Source organism: Triticum urartu, chromosome 2 (genome assembly GCF_003073215.2).
Source record: "Triticum urartu cultivar G1812 chromosome 2, Tu2.1, whole genome shotgun sequence".
Taxonomy (NCBI): Eukaryota; Viridiplantae; Streptophyta; class Magnoliopsida; order Poales; family Poaceae; genus Triticum; species Triticum urartu.
This window is the reverse complement of record NC_053023.1, coordinates 278845170-278861614: the sequence shown is the minus strand read 5'-3', so window position 1 is coordinate 278861614 and position 16445 is coordinate 278845170. Positions and strand designations below refer to the sequence as shown.

Sequence of the window (16445 nt, the reverse complement as noted above, 5' to 3'; positions counted from 1 at the left end):
AAGGGGAGACACAACTTGTGAGGTACGTCGATTGATGCATGTGAAAAAATAGTTAAAGTTGACCTAGGTATATGTAGGGAGATCGATCGGTATACATGCATGTATGTGTTAGAAGCAAATAAGGCCCGGAGAGAAGTATATATATAGAGAGAGAGAGGGATGCAGCTAGGAGGTGGTGCGAGAGGCGTACTATATCGAGGGGGAAGGAGTGTGCGAGTATGAGATCGATGAAAAGAGGGGCAGGAGTGAGGCATGGATGGTGAGAAGAGAAGAGGGAAAGCTTGTGTTTGTGGTAGGCACACTTGGCTAGAGAGGCATATCGATCGGTGTGTGCCGTAAAGAAGGAGGTGGGGGGCCTACACACACCGTGGGTGAACGACCTAAAGTGAAAAGACGAAGTTGCGTGATGGAGCTACAGAATGCCGAGGGAGGGTGAGAGCGAGGCAGGCGTGTGCATGCATGGGAGAAAGTTAGCGCTATCTACAAAGATAAGAGGATTGTGTGGGTGTAAAAGAGGAATAGAGATCATAATTCATTATAAAAAGTGAATTCGGATATTTGAAGAATTTATCAGAGTGTTTTAAACTGACGCATGCGTGAATATATATAACAGTGATACGCATGGTGTGGTTATGAACATGTTATACTACATATAATATATTTTATATAAAAAAATATAGTTGGTGATGATGGTGTGCGTGCCATCCTGCAATATAGGCCGTCTGATTTATATCTGACGGATAGGAAGGAAACTATGGCGATGTTGAAAAAAGATACCCACACCCCTCTCCACATTTGCACATAAGGTCTTCCCTCGTTCATCCTTTTCTCCCACAAGATAAACTACTCATACAAATGCATCTTCATGTTCCGTGCAATGCATGGGCATCTTGCTAGTACTACATATAATATATAGAACATTGATTATAATTCGGGATAATGTGTGGCTTTTGCAGCTTAGGGCTAAATACTTGTCATAATGTAGGGGGCGGGGCACTATACTTTGTGTGATAAACACGGTGTAAGTATGGAACATGGTTTAGATTATGAATATGTAGTTAGTACATCAAATGTACTATTATTTGGAATCAACATCAAGTGTATTCAAAAAATTGAATTCGAGTTCATATAGTACACATAGTTCATATATATCTCTATAGTAATGATGTGGTGTGTTGTTAAGGTAACTAGATGATACGCCGCACGTTGCTGCTGGAACTTTTAGTCCTACACAAATGATAAATAAGTTTGTTTGCATAGTAGAAAAATTATCTAAAATTAAGAAAAATTTAATGAACATAGTACTTGGAGTATAATTATGAATATAATAGAATATGAATTATAAATGTGATCATGTTTTCTATTAAATGTAGTTATTTGATATAACTAATCTTATGGGTAAATCATTCTTCACATCTACATAGTGACCTCAACAACAACAAAAATGAATCTGGTCACTCTAGTCGCTTACTATACTTGATGGAGAGTCATGGAGCTCCAATAGGAAGAAAATTAATAAAGGTGATCTGGAAAAAAGAGTACCAATTTATTTTCCCTTTTTTCTATCAACGCAAATACCAAGTCCTTATGTGCATGAGAACTCGCACATAGATAAGCACCGATATCCAAACTATTGATGTAGTTAAAATGATAATCACATCCAAGCAACTAATCAATAATCACATATAAGGTACTCTCTTGACATACTTTCAGTTACGTGCTGAATTTTTCATGGGAAGCCACCAGCGGCGAAGAGCATTGTGGAATAGAGCAAACACATTAATTTGGGAAAACCGATAAAAATATGGTGTAATTTTGGAGTTCTGTTTGTCAATACCATAAATTTGATAAGTGATCACATGTAAGCAAACTCTATGCATGCTTCCGGGCCTGAGCATCCAGTCTGTTGCTAAACTTTTTCTGTTGGTGCCTAGACTGCAAAACCCATAATCATGAAGGATATAAGGTAGTTACAAATAACTAAGTATCTCATGAGTCATGAGATAAAAAATGTCACCTGAACATCCAATAAAGTTATCTTTCAAACCTAAGGTGATATGTTTCATTTGGCATGAATGGCCTAAAGGTAAATTTCAGTTTAGGTGTGTCCATGCCAGCTATGTTTGATCGAAACAAATATGCAACAGGGTGCATCTGCTAGAATTATAATCAAAATCACAGCAGTTATATCTTGAATCTCTTTTTTGAGAATTCCAGTCTTAGCTTGAACTTTGCCATGTTACCATGGGTACTGCTTCGCTTATGCATTCTTGCTCTCCAACTATGTGAAATCATAGTTTATGTTGCAAGGTCTCTAACTGCGAAGGGGGTAATCTGGGATACCATTCATGAACTTAATTAAGCTTCTGCTTCACCCATTCTGCACTCTCCAATTGCTAAACGATACAAAAGTAGTAGGCGGTTAGATAATACAAATGAAGAGATCAGTCAATGGACTGCTCCTGGAGGTGAAGAGCAAAAATTCTTTGAAAAAAACCAATGTACATATCTGAATGAACTGTAGCAGAACATATACCTCAATCCGAATATGTGAACCGATTCTAGGTCAAGCGACCATCAGATTCGATAATGTAAAAGGAATCAGGAAAATAATCATGCATCACTGAATCCCATTTACCTTGTTGACAGGAACATTGCCGCAAACATAGGAGTTCATCACCAAGGAATCAACTCCACCGTTTGCCCCGTGTGTAGCTTGACACCTGCGACACTCTCCATGATAAAAATTAGTTGCCAGTACAACACATGGTTATTTACTGAAGGTAGAAAGAAACAGAAAATGATTGACACAAAGTGAAAAAAACACAAAGCTATGATCGATCTCAGCCGGAAGTCATGCTAGTCAAAGCCTGGGTGCTTTGCGCATCTTATAAGATTCAGATCGTTCATCTCTTGGGCCATGTGGTCAGTCAGGGAGGGTCGCCTAAGATCTTGTCGAACCAAGAGACGTGATCGCTTCTGTAGTACAACACACAAGGAGATATGAAATTCAGTTTGTACAGATCGAGAACATTAAACAACACAAAGAACATTTAGCTTGTACAGACCTGAATTCTTGTTTTGTTGTCATGCATCGCCAAATTTCTTGGTGGCACTGCGATGACGTGGGCGAGTGTGGAGGATAGCTGTGGCCGGCCGAAGCCGATGCGGGCGGTCGGAACTGCCATGTCGAGCGAAGCCAATGCCAGAGGCCCGAGGAGGCGCCGCGGGTGCCGGTGATACTCAGCAGGCGTGCGGAGGTGTCGTCTGGGCATGGCGTTGCCAGCCAAGCAAAGCTGAGGCGAGGCACCAGGGAAGCACCGTGGGAGTGCACTGGTTGATAGGATAATAGTATGGGATCGATCTATTGCTCTCTGAAGTAGTAGCTGTTACAGATCGGATACATGGAGCGGCGCTCGAATGGGGGAAAACAGGAAGAACTAGGGTTGCGAGGGATTAGGTAGCCGCTGCCGATTCGTGCCGTGATCCTCTGGATGTCGATGCCTTCTCGCTCTCCCCTTCAAGTAGCTGCGCCAGTGGGTTTCAGTTAGCCCACGTTGGCCCGAAGATGCGTGGGTTAGGCTTCTTGGGCCTTGACGACCGTGGCGCGTGGACGACGTGGTTGTTGTTGTTGCTGGCTTGTGGCCCTGGCTGGTCAGGGGCATTGACATCCCCCTCTTCTTGAGTAGAGGCTTGTCCCCAAGCCTCCGCGAGCGGGAAGCGCTCCTAGAGACTGGCCTTGTCCTCTCACGTGTCGCCCAGCACCTCGGAATTGGACCAACGCACGTGCACCTTCTCGCGCATCTTGCCCTTCGAGAGCCTCCATCTTGACTGAAGAATGGCTACAGGAACTGCAAGTTCGTCAATACCTTGAGGCAATTGAGATTCGACCGTCATACCCGAGTGCATCACGCGGCGTAGCAGAGAAACGTGAAACACCAGGTGAATCGTTGCTTGCGGAGGGAGTTGAAGCTTGTATGCGACTTCATTGATCTTGGCTATGATCGGAAACGGGCCGTAGTACTTGTACGCCAGCTTGTGATTTGCCCTTGGCGCGACGGAGATTTGGATGTATGGTTGGAGCTTCAGAAACACTTGATCACCCACTTCGAACGTTTGAAACGAGTGCTTCTTATCTGCCCGACTCTTCATCACCTGCCTTGCTCTATTCAGATGCTGCTGCAACAGTTCTTGTACTGGATCCCTTTCTTCGATCCACGCTTTGAGTGCTGGCACGGAACAGGTGTTCTTGACATTGATCCTCCAGTGCCGCGACTCGTACCCAAACATGGCTTTGAAAGGTGTCATCCCTATAGCCGAGTGATGAGAGTTGTTGTACCAGAATTGAGCTAACGAAATCCAGAAACTCCACCGTCTTGGGCATGCTTGCGTGAAGCATCGTAAGAAAGTTTCCACACACTGATTAACCCGCTCGGTTTGGCCATCTGTCTGCGGGTGATTGGCCGTGCTGAGCCTGAGCTGAGTGCCTACAGCCTTGAACAAGTCCTGCCAAAAATGACTGGTGAAAACCGGGTAACGATCTGACACAATAGCTCCTGGTAGGCCATAAACCTTGTAGACTTGTTGGATGAAAAGCTGGGCTACTGATGCTGATGTATACAGGTGGGCTAGAGGCAACAAGTAGCTGAATTTGGTCCTTCTATCAACGATCACCAGCAGGCAGTTGAACCGGCTTGATTGGGGGAGGCCCTCCATGAAATCCATGGAGATCATGCCCAAAGGCTTGGTAGGGATCGGTAAAGGCAACAAGAGCCTGGGTGAAGCCGCTGTGTCCGGTTTGGCCTGCTGACACACCGCTCAACACTGCACGTAATGTTTAATCTGTATCTTCATCTTGGGCCACATGAAAAGATGTCTGATACATCTGTAAGTCACTGGGAACCCTAAGTGACCTCCGACTGGGCTATCGTGGAAGGCTTGGATGATGCGCTGCTGTATGTGAGTTCCTCCTCCCAGCCAAATTCTCCCTCTGAACCGGATAATGCCTTGCTGCAGCTGAAACCTGCCCTTGGGATCTTCACGCACGGCTAGTTGTTCCAAAAGCTTCTAAGCATGGGGGTTGCTATTATATGTGCCGAGGACGTCTTCCAGCCAACTGGGTTGACACGATGTGACCATAGCTAGAACTTCTGTTTGGTTGGCACGCGATAACGCATCTGCGCCTCTGTTTTCAGCTCCTTTCTTGTACTTGATGCGATACCTGAGTCCCAAAATCTTGGTAAAGGCTTTCTGCTGCCATGGAGTATTCAATCGCTGCTCTTCTAGGTGGGTGAGGCCTTTTTGGTATGTGTAGATGATGAACTCCGAGTGCTGAAGATACGGGCGCCATTGGTCCACTCCTACGATGATAGCCAGGTACTCTTTCTCGTAAGTGGACATGCCTTGATATCTCGGGCTGAGTGCTTTCCTCATGAAGGCGATGGGGTGTCCCTGTTGCTGCAGAATTGTCCCTATGCCTCGATCACACGTGTTTGTCTCCACTGTGAATGGCTGATCAAAATTGGGTAAACCCAACACCGGGGTTGTGATGAGTTGCTCCTTCAAGACTTGAAAAGCCGTTTCTATGATAGAAGTCCAGAGAAATGGAACCCCCTTCTTCAATAAATCGAACAGTGGCCGCGCAATCACTTCGAAATTGCGGACGAAGCGGCGGTAGTATCCTGCCAGACCCAAGAAACTGCAGACTCCCTTGACATCTTGCGGGGAGGACCAGTTGACCACTGCAGCTATCTTGGACAGATCCGTGGCTACCCCTTGTGCGCTGATGACGTGGCCCAGGTAAGTTACCTTGCTTTGCCCGAAAGCACATTTGCTGAGCTTCACCTTCCATTGGTCTTTGCGAAGCAGTTCCAGAACTTGCCTCACATGGCATGTGTGTTCCTCTAAGGTGGCGCTGAAGATTAAAATTTCATCGAAGAAGCATAACACACAGACTCGTATAACTGTCTTGAGAGTAGCCGTTAGCCCTTCGATGAATGTAGATGGAGCACCGGCTAGCCCAAACGACAAAACCTTGAACTCAAAATGGCCCTGATGAGTTGAGAAGGCTGTCTTGTACTCCTCCCCTGGCGCGAGTCTGATCTGATGATACCCCGCATGCAAATCGAGCTTGTAAAACCACGCTGTCCCATGCAATTCATCCAGAAGCTCTTCAATAACTGGGACTGGAAACTTCCCGACCACCGCGATAGCGTTTAGTTGTCGGTAATCAATACATAGATGCCAAGTACCGTCTTTTTTCTTGACCAGGATGACCGGAGAGGAGAAGGGATTGCTGCTGCGCTGAATGACACCTGACTTCAACAGGGCCTCGACCTGGGCTTCTATTTCTGTTTTCTGCTCCGCTTTGTAACGGTACTGCCTGACATTGACTGGCTGCGCTCCTGGAATCGGAGGGATGCGATGATAGCACGCCCTCCTAGGTGGTAGGCCCACTGGCTCTTCGAATACATCCTGAAATTGGTCCACAATCTCTTGAATGCAGGCTGGAGTCTATTCCAAGTCTTCTTGTTGGGGAGCAACCACACACAGATGTATGATGTGCGTGATCGACCCTTTGCTGCACAGATTTTGTAGCTGCAAACTGTTGATGGACTGGCAGCTCGTCGAATCCGTGTCGTGCCCCACTAGACGAAGAGGACCCGCTGGCGTAGGGATCTCGATGAAACGGGCGCGCCAGTCGACTTGCATCAGGCTGTGTTCTTCTAGCCAGTCCATCCCCAGAATGACGTCATACCTGCCTAGCGCCAGCACCTTCAGATCCGTGTAAAACTCGTGTCCTTGAGCGTACCATGCGCACCGTGGCGCAATTTCTGTGCAGATTAGCTCGCCCCCATCTGCGACTCTCACACGGCCGGGTTTGATCAGCGGCTGGATCCCTGAGAGTTGGCTTCCGAGACGCTGGTTGATGAAAGAGTTGGAGCTGCCCGAATCGACCAGCATGAGAACTTCGTGTCCCTGGAGCCATGCTCAAAGTTGAAAAGCTTTGGCTGACACGCCTCCTGTCACCGCAGAAACCGAGATGGCCATGGCAGTGTCTTGAAATCCTTGCTTTGAACTCACTTGAGTGTCGACGAAGCTGTCGATGCCGAAGAGGTCCAGCAACTCCTCGAGGACGTGCAACTGCACCGAGGTGGGGCACACATGGTTGTGCCCCCACTTCTCGCCGCACTTGAAACATAGGCCGCGAGCTCGCCTGTATTCTCGCAACGCCTTGAGCTTGGATGGTTCGGCACGAGCTGCGTCAGTGCCATGGCGATCGGCGGTGACCGTGGCTGGAGGGTGACGCAGAGGACATGCTCGTGCGCTTTGGTAGCTCTGGAGGTCGCGCTGGGGGCGTACGCGCTCCGTCAGCCACTTCTTCCTGAAGTAGCGCGAACGCACACGCCGTGTCGAGATCGGGCGGACATTGCACCATCACCACCGCCCGTATATCAGTCCTTAGTCCCTCTTTTGCAAGGGGCGGGGGCGGCGTTACCAGGGATGCCACTGGGTGCCCCCGTTGAAGAGGAATTGCGTCGTGGCCATCGGGCCCATGAAGGATGCTCGCTGCGCCTGCCGAGGTGCCGATGTGGTCACCCGGCGGCTACAGCGTGGTGGCACGCGGGTCCTCCTGCTCCGTCAGCGGTGGTGTGGGCGTGACTTGGAGAGCGGCCACCGCGTCGCTGAGATCCGCCACGCAGCGTTCGAGATCGGGGCACCAGCTGAGGAGATCATCGATTTTCGTCGCGGTGGTTTGTTGTGCCTTAGTGAGACCGTCGATTGCGGCCTAGATCTTTGTCTCGAAGTGGCTGAGGAAGGCGGACACGCTAGGATCCATGGCATTGCGAGCTTGGCGGAGACCGCGCGTCTCAATGAGATGCGCCAGGGCGGAGCGGAGAGGGGGTGGTGGCTGGCGTCTCTGATACCAGATGATAGGATAACAGTATGGGATCGATCTATTGCTCTCCGAAGTAGTAGCTGTTACAGATCGGGTACATGGAGTGGCGCTCGAATGGGGAAAACAGGAGGAACTAGGGTTGCGAGGGATTAGGTAGCCGCCGCCGATTCGTGCCGTGATCCTCTGGATGTCGATGCCGTCTCGGTCTCCCCTTCAAGTAACTGCGCCAGTGGGTTTCAGTTAGCCCACGTTGGCCCGAAGATGCGTGGGTTGGGTTTCTTGGGCCTTGATGGCCATGGCGCGTGGACGACGCGGTCGCTGTTGTTGCTGGCTTGTGGCCCTGGCTGGTCAGGGACGTTGACATTGGTGCACCGTGGTGTGGAGGCTGGAGACGAAACATCGAGCTCTCCATCTTTACGTGATGATGAGATCGCATAGACCGGAAGTTCGAGCGAACGACTCGATTAGAATAGGAAGAGACACCAAGATAAAAGAACCGTGTTATGTGGGCTCTTGGATTACCTCGTCTATTACAGGAGACGGGAGAGCAAACAACCCGAGGATAGCTCCGCACTGAAAAAACGGGTAAGATTTGTTGGATTATTTTTCACAGCTAACATAAGTGGGCCCGGGATGATGAGGTGGATAGGCTGCATGTCAAGAGAAATAACATAGTGGGGATGAACTATTTAGGTATTATAGATACACGAATGATGTTTGAAGTTGGCAACTATCATGATTGTAGATTCTTATTCAAAGAGAGAAATGAATTCAAATTTAGTTTGAATTGCAGCGGCAGTATAGACATTTGGAATGCACTAAAATGTTGGTATGAGTAGGTTACATGCATTATACAACCAGCGAAAAAATTTAATTGGACATACCATGGATTCATAGCTTTGAATAGCATTTGTATAGTAAAACAGGACAAGACTCTCTCTTTGTGTGGTGTGAATATTTTTTTTGTTTTTTTCATTGAGGGAAGTGCGAATTGATTTGGTACGTACAAGTACAATATTACACGTGAGGCTTGTGCCTAAAATTCAACCCGCTGCTTGTTATATCCTGAAAATTGAGATCCCGTGCTCCCAAAACTCATGCCTTCACAACCCGCTCCTTGCTATCCTGAAATTCCAATGCGCGCGAAAACTCCCTCCAGCTGCCAAATCCCGACACGTGAAATCCCCCTTCTAACCCTGAGCCGAAAGGGCCGCTAGTTCAAATCGGTCGTGGTACTTTTGTAACACACCCTATATTTTGGACAAGCGTATCCCTAAGTCATGGTTCCCCCTCCCATCGCCTCCTTTTGGCCATTCAAAATCCCAGGCTGCCATAACCTCTCTACTCCAGCCGCGAAACCCCACCCTCCTCCGTCCGCCACCTCACGGCTACCCTGCCGGAGCCTCTTCCCCGTTGACATCGTCCATCGCAACAACTCGATGTCCCTCATCCACCTCCCCGGATGACGATCCGTCGTCCATCTCATCGTCCTGCTAGTTTAGCCGCCCCGTCCTAAACCTCCAAGGAGCTGCTCCGACGATCACCTCGTCTATCGCGGCTCCTCCATCCCCACAGCGCTGCCTTAACCTGCTCCACCGAAACCGCAGCATCCTCACTGACTCCTTAGATGAAGCCGAGGCCTACTCAGCGCCACCAAATAGGTTGTACACTCATCGCATCACACCTTATCCTTAACTCGACCTCCCGACGCCGATGGTGCTCCATCCCGCACCCCCATGGCGCGGCTACCTCGAAGCCAGCGCCGCGGGCGACATCTCCATGGCGGCTCTCCCCCAGTGTGAGGCCCCTTCGGCGGCATGATAACCCACATGTATAGGGGATCGCAAAAGTTTTCGATAAGTAAGAGTGTCGAACCCAATGAGGAGCTAAAGGTAGAATAAATATTCCCTCAAGTTCTATCGACCATCGATACAACTCTTGGCACGCTTGACGTTCGCTTTACCTATAACAAGTATGAAACTAGAAGTACTTTGTAGGAGTTTTTGGATAGGTTTGCAAGATAATAAAGAGCAAGTAAATAAAAAGTAGGGGATGTTTAGATAAAGACACAACTAAATTAGTTTTAGTAAAGAGATTGTTTGTTATGAGAAAGTTATTTGTCCCTAGGCAATCGATAACTAGACCGGTAATCATTATTGCAATTTTATATGAGGGAGAGGCATAAGCTAACATACTTTCTCTACTTGGATCATATGCACTTATGATTGGAACTCTAACAAGCATCCACAACTACTAAAGATCATTAAGGTAAAGCCCAACCATAGCATTAAAGTATAAAGTCCTTTTTATCCCATACGCAAACAACCTACTTACTCGGGTCTTTGCTTCTGTCACTCACTCCACCCACCATAAGCAAGTCATGAACATATTGCAAACCCTACATCGGTAATCCCTCACGCTTGCGCGACATCGAGAGCACCATAGGACAACACCAATAATAAAACATGCCACTCAAACCAATCACGATCATCAAATAACCCATAGGACAAAATAGATCTACTCAAACATCATAGGATAGCCATACATCATTGGGAAATAATATATATCATTGAGCACCATGTTTAAGTAGAGATTAGAGCGGGTAAAAGAGGGGTTACACCGCTGCATAGAGGGGGGAAGAGTTGGTGATGATGGCGGTGAAGTTGTTCGTGAAGATTGCGGTGATGATGATGGCCACGGCAGCGTTCCGGTGCCACCGGAAGAGCAGGGGAGATGGGTCCCCTTCGTCTTCTTCTTCCTTGACCTCCTCCCTAGATGGGAGAAGGGTTTCCCCTTTGGTCCTTGGCCTCCATATCTTGGGAGGGGCGAGAGTATAACACCCTCGATGCGACTATATCTCCCACGTGTCGAGGCACAACTTAGAGGCAGAATCGCATTGAAGGCATATGTCGCAAGTCAGGCAATCTTCACAACATCCCATGTAATATAGATAATAAAAAGGGAGATAACATAGTTGGCTTACACTCGCCACGTCAATCAAGTACATAAATAACATTACATCAACCAAACACTCATGGCCCGACTACGGCGCCAAAATAAAAGATAACCAAACATGCGACACGGTCCCGATCACCCCCAACTGGGCACCACTACTGATCGTTAGGAAAGGAAACGTAGTATCATTGAGAGTCCTTGTCGAAATCCCACTTGAGCTCAAGCGCGTCACCTGGAGCGGAATCATTAGGCCCTGCATCTAGTGTAATAGTAATCTGTGAGCCACAGGGACTCAGCAATCTCGCACCCTCGCGATCAAGACTATTTAAGCTTAATAGGTAAGGCAAGGTAAATATGTGGAGCTGCAGCAAGCGACTAGCATATATGGTGGCTATCCTGTTCGCAAAAGAGAGCGAGAAGAGGAGGCAAAGCGCAAACGCATAACTAAAGAGGGCAAACCCGCGGCAAGCATTACTCCAACACCGTGTCCACTTCCCGGACTCCGCCGAAAAGAGGCCATCATGGTAACTCACACTGTTGATTCATTTTAATTAAGTTAAGGTTCAAGTTATCTACAACCGGACAGGTTAAAACAAATCCAGCAACACCGCCCGAATGTGCTGACAAATCCCGATAGGAGCTGCACATATCTCGTTCTCAGGGCACACTCAGATGAGCTCTCCATACAACTAAAACCAAACCTCGAGTTTCCCCGAGGGGGCGCTGCACAGGACTCTAGTTCGGACCAACACTCAGAGGAGCACTGGCCCGGGGGGGGGGCTAAAATAAGATGACCCTCGGGCTCCGGAAACCCAAGGGAAAATAGGCTAGGTGGAAAATGGTAAAACCAAGGTTGGGCATTGCTGGAAAAGCTTTAATCAAGGCGAACTATCAAGGGGTTCCCATTATAACCCAACCACGTAAGGAACGCAAAATCTGGGAACATAACACCGATATGACGGAAACTAGGGCGGCAAGAGTGGAACAAAACACTAGGCGAGAGGCCGAGCCTTCCGCCCTTTACAAAGTGTATATATGCAATAAGATAACAAGATAATATAATGATATCCCAACAAGTAAATAAATGTTCCAACAAGGAACGGTCTCCAATCTTCACCTGCAACTAGCAACGCTATAAGAGGGGCTGAGCAAAGCGGTAACATAGCCAATCAACGGTTTGCTAGGACATGGTGGGTTAGAGGTTTGACGTGGCAATTTGGGAGGCTTGAAAGCAAATGGTAGGCATCGTAGCATTGACATAGCAAAAGAGAGAGCATCTAGCAAAGCAAAGATAGTAGTCATTTCGAGGGTATGATCATCTTGCCTGCAAAGTTGTCAAAGATGACTGGATCCTCGAAAGCAAACTCAACGGGCTCCTCGTTAGCGAACTCGTCTCCCGGCTCTACCCAAACAAGACAATCAAGCAAACGGAACACAATCAACCACGTGCAACCTCAAACAACATGATGCAAAGATGGTATGCTATGCGGGATGCGATGCGGGATGCATATGCAAGATGTGACAAGGAATGCATGAACCTGGCCTCAACATGGAAATCCAAGTGTGCCACTGGAAAGATGATATTAAATTGCTTGAAAACGATATAAAGAACGCCGGAATCGGAGTTACGGTTTGGAAATGGCAAGCGATTCAAATATGATCACGTTCTGCGATTTACAGCAAGTAGCCATCTAAATGCAACGAGATGAACATGCTACAGCACCCAAACAAGACAACAAAATACATGGAAGGGATGCATTCATGATGCTTAACAAAAGTCTAGCACTGAGCTACGGCCAATTCATCCATTAACAGGTTCAAACAAGCATGGCAAAAATGCATATGACAAACAGATTTCAGACTTAGTGAAATTAACACTTGTCTGGAATTTCAGATCAGATAGCACTCTTTGGAGCAACAAAACTATATGCTACAGGACCTTAACATGGCAAAGTAAAGCATGGCATAGAGCTACTCAATGAGCTTAACAAAAGTCCCTTACTGACCTTGAGCCAAAAGGGGTCATAAAATACAATTGTAAGCATGTGAACATGGCAGAAACAGGTCATGGACTTAGTGGAAATGCTAAGTCTCTGAAATCAGCAATACAAAGTGTCTCACTTTGCAAGCTTGTGCTAGTCACTGCACATATCACAAAAATACATGGGTTGCACCTCTGGAAAGATGGCAAAACCCTTAACAAAACATATGTAGAACTCATGGGCATATCATGCACACAATAATCATGGCAAAAATGACAAATAGCTAAATGGAGCAGCAGATCTGACAATTATCTCAAGTAGCCCTCTTCTAACAGCATTTTGGGCATTAAGATGAACTCAAATGAAAATGATGCAATGGAACGAAATGATGTACTCTCTGAGGCGAACATTTTGATATGCTATGTGCGCAAAACGGAGCTACGGATGCGGAGTTATAACATGATGAACAGGAGCATATGGATTTGAGATCTTGAGGACTTAGAAGAAAATTCCACCTCGCGGTTAGGGTTTACTGTAGCTGCCAGATCTGGATCGCGGCGCACTTCTTGAGGTTGGTCGGAGTTCGCGCCGGAGCTCTACGGAGAGGAAGAAGACGACCGGGGGGCGGCCTGATCCGGGCGGGGAGGCGAGGCCGGAGCTCGGAGGAGGCGCTGGCCGGCCGCGGCGGAGCTCGGCTCCGGCCGGCGAGGAGCGAGGCGGCGAGGAGGTCCGCCGGCGAAGTTCGGGCGGCGACCTGCGCACGGCGGCGGGGTGCGCCGGCGTTGAGAGAGGCGGCGGCGGGGCGAAGGCGCGGAGTGGCGCGCCTCTTCGGGCCGCGGGGGCCGGCCTCGGGCCGGGCGGGCCGCGGTGGTGGAGGCGGTGGCGGCACCACGTGGCGCGACGGGAGTGGGCGGCGGCGATGTCCAGCGCGCGGACGGACGTGTCCAGCGCGCAGATGAGGAGCGGGGCTAGGTTTAGGGTGGTTTGGATCCGGAATTTCGGGGAGGGGATATTTATAGAGGTAGGAGGAGCTAGGAAGCTCCAAATGAGTTGCGGTTTTCGGCGACGCGATCGTGATCGAACGCTCTAGATGATGGAGAGGGTTTTGGTGGGTTTTGGGCCAAATTGGAGGGGTGTTGGGCTGCAAGACACACAAGGCCTTTTCGGTCCCTCGGTTAACCGTTGGAGTATCAAACGAAGTCCAAATGATACGAAACTTGACAGGCCGTCTACCGGTAGTAAACCAAGGCCGCTTGGCAAGTCTCGGTCCAATCCGGAAATGTTTAATCCCCACACACGAAAGAAAGGTAAAAATGACCACCGGAGGAGAACGAAGCGCCGGAATGCAAAACGGACAACGGGGATAATGCTCGAATGCATGAGATGAACACGTATGCAAATGCAATGCACATGATGACATGATATGAGATGCATGACAACGACAACAACACACGGAGACAAAAACCCGAACCCGAGAAAATAAAATAACTTAACACCGGAAACGGCAAGAGTTGGAGTACATATTGGGAAAGTCATATCCGGGGTGTTACAACACTCCACCACTACGAAAGGATCTCGTCCCGAGATCTAGGACTGAAAGAACGCCGGGTACTCAGAACGGAGGTGATCCTCGCGTTCCCAGGTAGCTTCACGGTCGGAATGGTGTGACCATTTGACTTTGAGGAATTTGATTGACTTGTTGCGAGTCTTGCATTTAGTCTCTTCAAGAATAGCAACGGGGTGCTCACAATAAGAGAGATCTTCTTGGAGCTCAATGTCCTCAAAGTTGACGGTGCGGTCAGGAGTCTTGAAGCACTTTCGGAGATGAGAGACATGGAACACATCATGAACATTTGCAAAGTTTGAAGGAAGCTCGAGTTGATAGGCGAGATCGCCTCTCTTGCTGACAATCTTGAAAGGTCCCACGTATCTGGGGGCAAGATTCCCTTTGATACCGAAGCGACGAGTACCTTTCATAGGAGAGACGCGGAGGTAACATGATCTCCGATCTCGAAAGCCAAATCATGGTGCTTACTGTCATAGTAGCTCTTCTGACGTGATTGGGCTGCTTTGACTTTGCACATTTCCTCTGCCTCTATGATTAAGTCATTTCCCAAAAGCTGACGTTCACCGGTTTCAGACAGTTGAGAGGGGTACGGCACTTCCTGCCATACAGAATTTCAAATGGGGCCTTGCCCGAACTTGCTTGAAAATTGTTGTCGTAGGAGAATTTAGCATATGGAAGACAATCCTCCCACTTCATCCCGAAGGAGATCACACAAGCCCTGAGCATATCTTCAAGAATCTGGTTGACATGCTCGACTTGACCGCTAGTTTGAGGATGGAAAGCTGTGCTGAAGCGGATGTTGGTGCCCATGGCCTTCTGAAAAGAATCCCAAAACATGGAGGTAAAGATGCTGCCACGGTCTGAAGAGATCACTTGTGGAATACCGTGCAGAGAGACAATTTGAGAGGTATAGAGTTCCGCCAATTGAGCTGCAGTGATTGACTCTTTGATAGGCAGAAAGTGAGCCACTTTGGTGAGTTTGTCGATGACAACGAATATAGCATCATTGCCACGCTTGGACTTTGGAAACCCAGTCACGAAGTCCATCTCAATGTGGTCAAACTTCCATTCTGGAATGGCAAGAGGTTGGAGGAGACCAGCTGGTCTTTGGTGTTCTGCCTTCACTCTTCTGCAGACATCACACTCATTCACGAATTGAGCAATCTCGCGCTTCATTCGAGTCCACCAATAAGCCTGCTTGAGGTCCTGATACATCTTCGTGCTCCCAGGGTGGATGGAGAGGAGAGAATTGTGAGCCTCATTCATGATCACTTTATGAAGTTCACCTTTGGGTACAACAATACGATCCTCGAAGAAGAGAGTATGCTTGTCATCAAGGCGGTAGCACTTGTACTTGGGTTGACTCTTGGCAATCCCAATCTTCACCATTTTCACCATAGCATCAAGAAGCTGAGCTTGGTGAATCCGGTCTTCCAAGGTAGGAGAGACTTGAAGGTTGGCGAGGAAACCTTGAGGAACAACTTGTAGATTAAGTTTGCGGAAAGCTCCACAAAGCTCGGGTTGATAAGGCTTGAGAATCAGACTGTTGCAATAAGCCTTCCTGCTCAATGCGTCAGCAATCACATTGGCCTTACCTGGAGTATACTCGATACTCGGATTATACTCTTGAATCATTTCGACCCATCGAGTTTTCCTGAGGTTGAGATTAGGCTGAGTGAAGATGTACTTGAGACTCTTGTGATCAGTGAAAATGTCCACTTTTCTTTCCAATAAGAGATGTATCCAAGTCAAAAGAGCATGCACAACTGCCGCCAACTCGAGATCATGAGTGGGGTAGTTCTTCTCATTGGGCTTCAATTGGCGAGAGGTATAAGCAACAACTTTCTTCTCTTGCATCAATACTGCGCCAAGACCTTGGAGAGAGGCATCACAAAAGACCTCGTACGGCTTGGATTCATCAGTCGAAGTCAGAACTGCAGCAGTGATCAATTTCTCTTTCAAATTGTTGAAAGCAATGTCACACTCTGGAGACCAAACGTACTTGACGTGCTTCTGGAGAAGATTTGAGAGTGGCTTCGTG

General features: G+C 48.1%; 1 long non-coding RNA gene across 1 annotated transcript; it reads right to left on the bottom strand.

Annotated features, from left to right (window-relative positions):
• Window positions 1-1773: 1773 nt before the first annotated feature.
• Window positions 1774-3477, bottom strand: LOC125541479. Its single transcript, XR_007297546.1, has 3 exons — window positions 3069-3477; window positions 2639-2979; window positions 1774-2396 (listed from the first exon to the last, which is right to left on the bottom strand). It is a non-coding gene; the product is annotated as an uncharacterized LOC125541479 (long non-coding RNA).
• Window positions 3478-16445: the final 12968 nt, after the last annotated feature.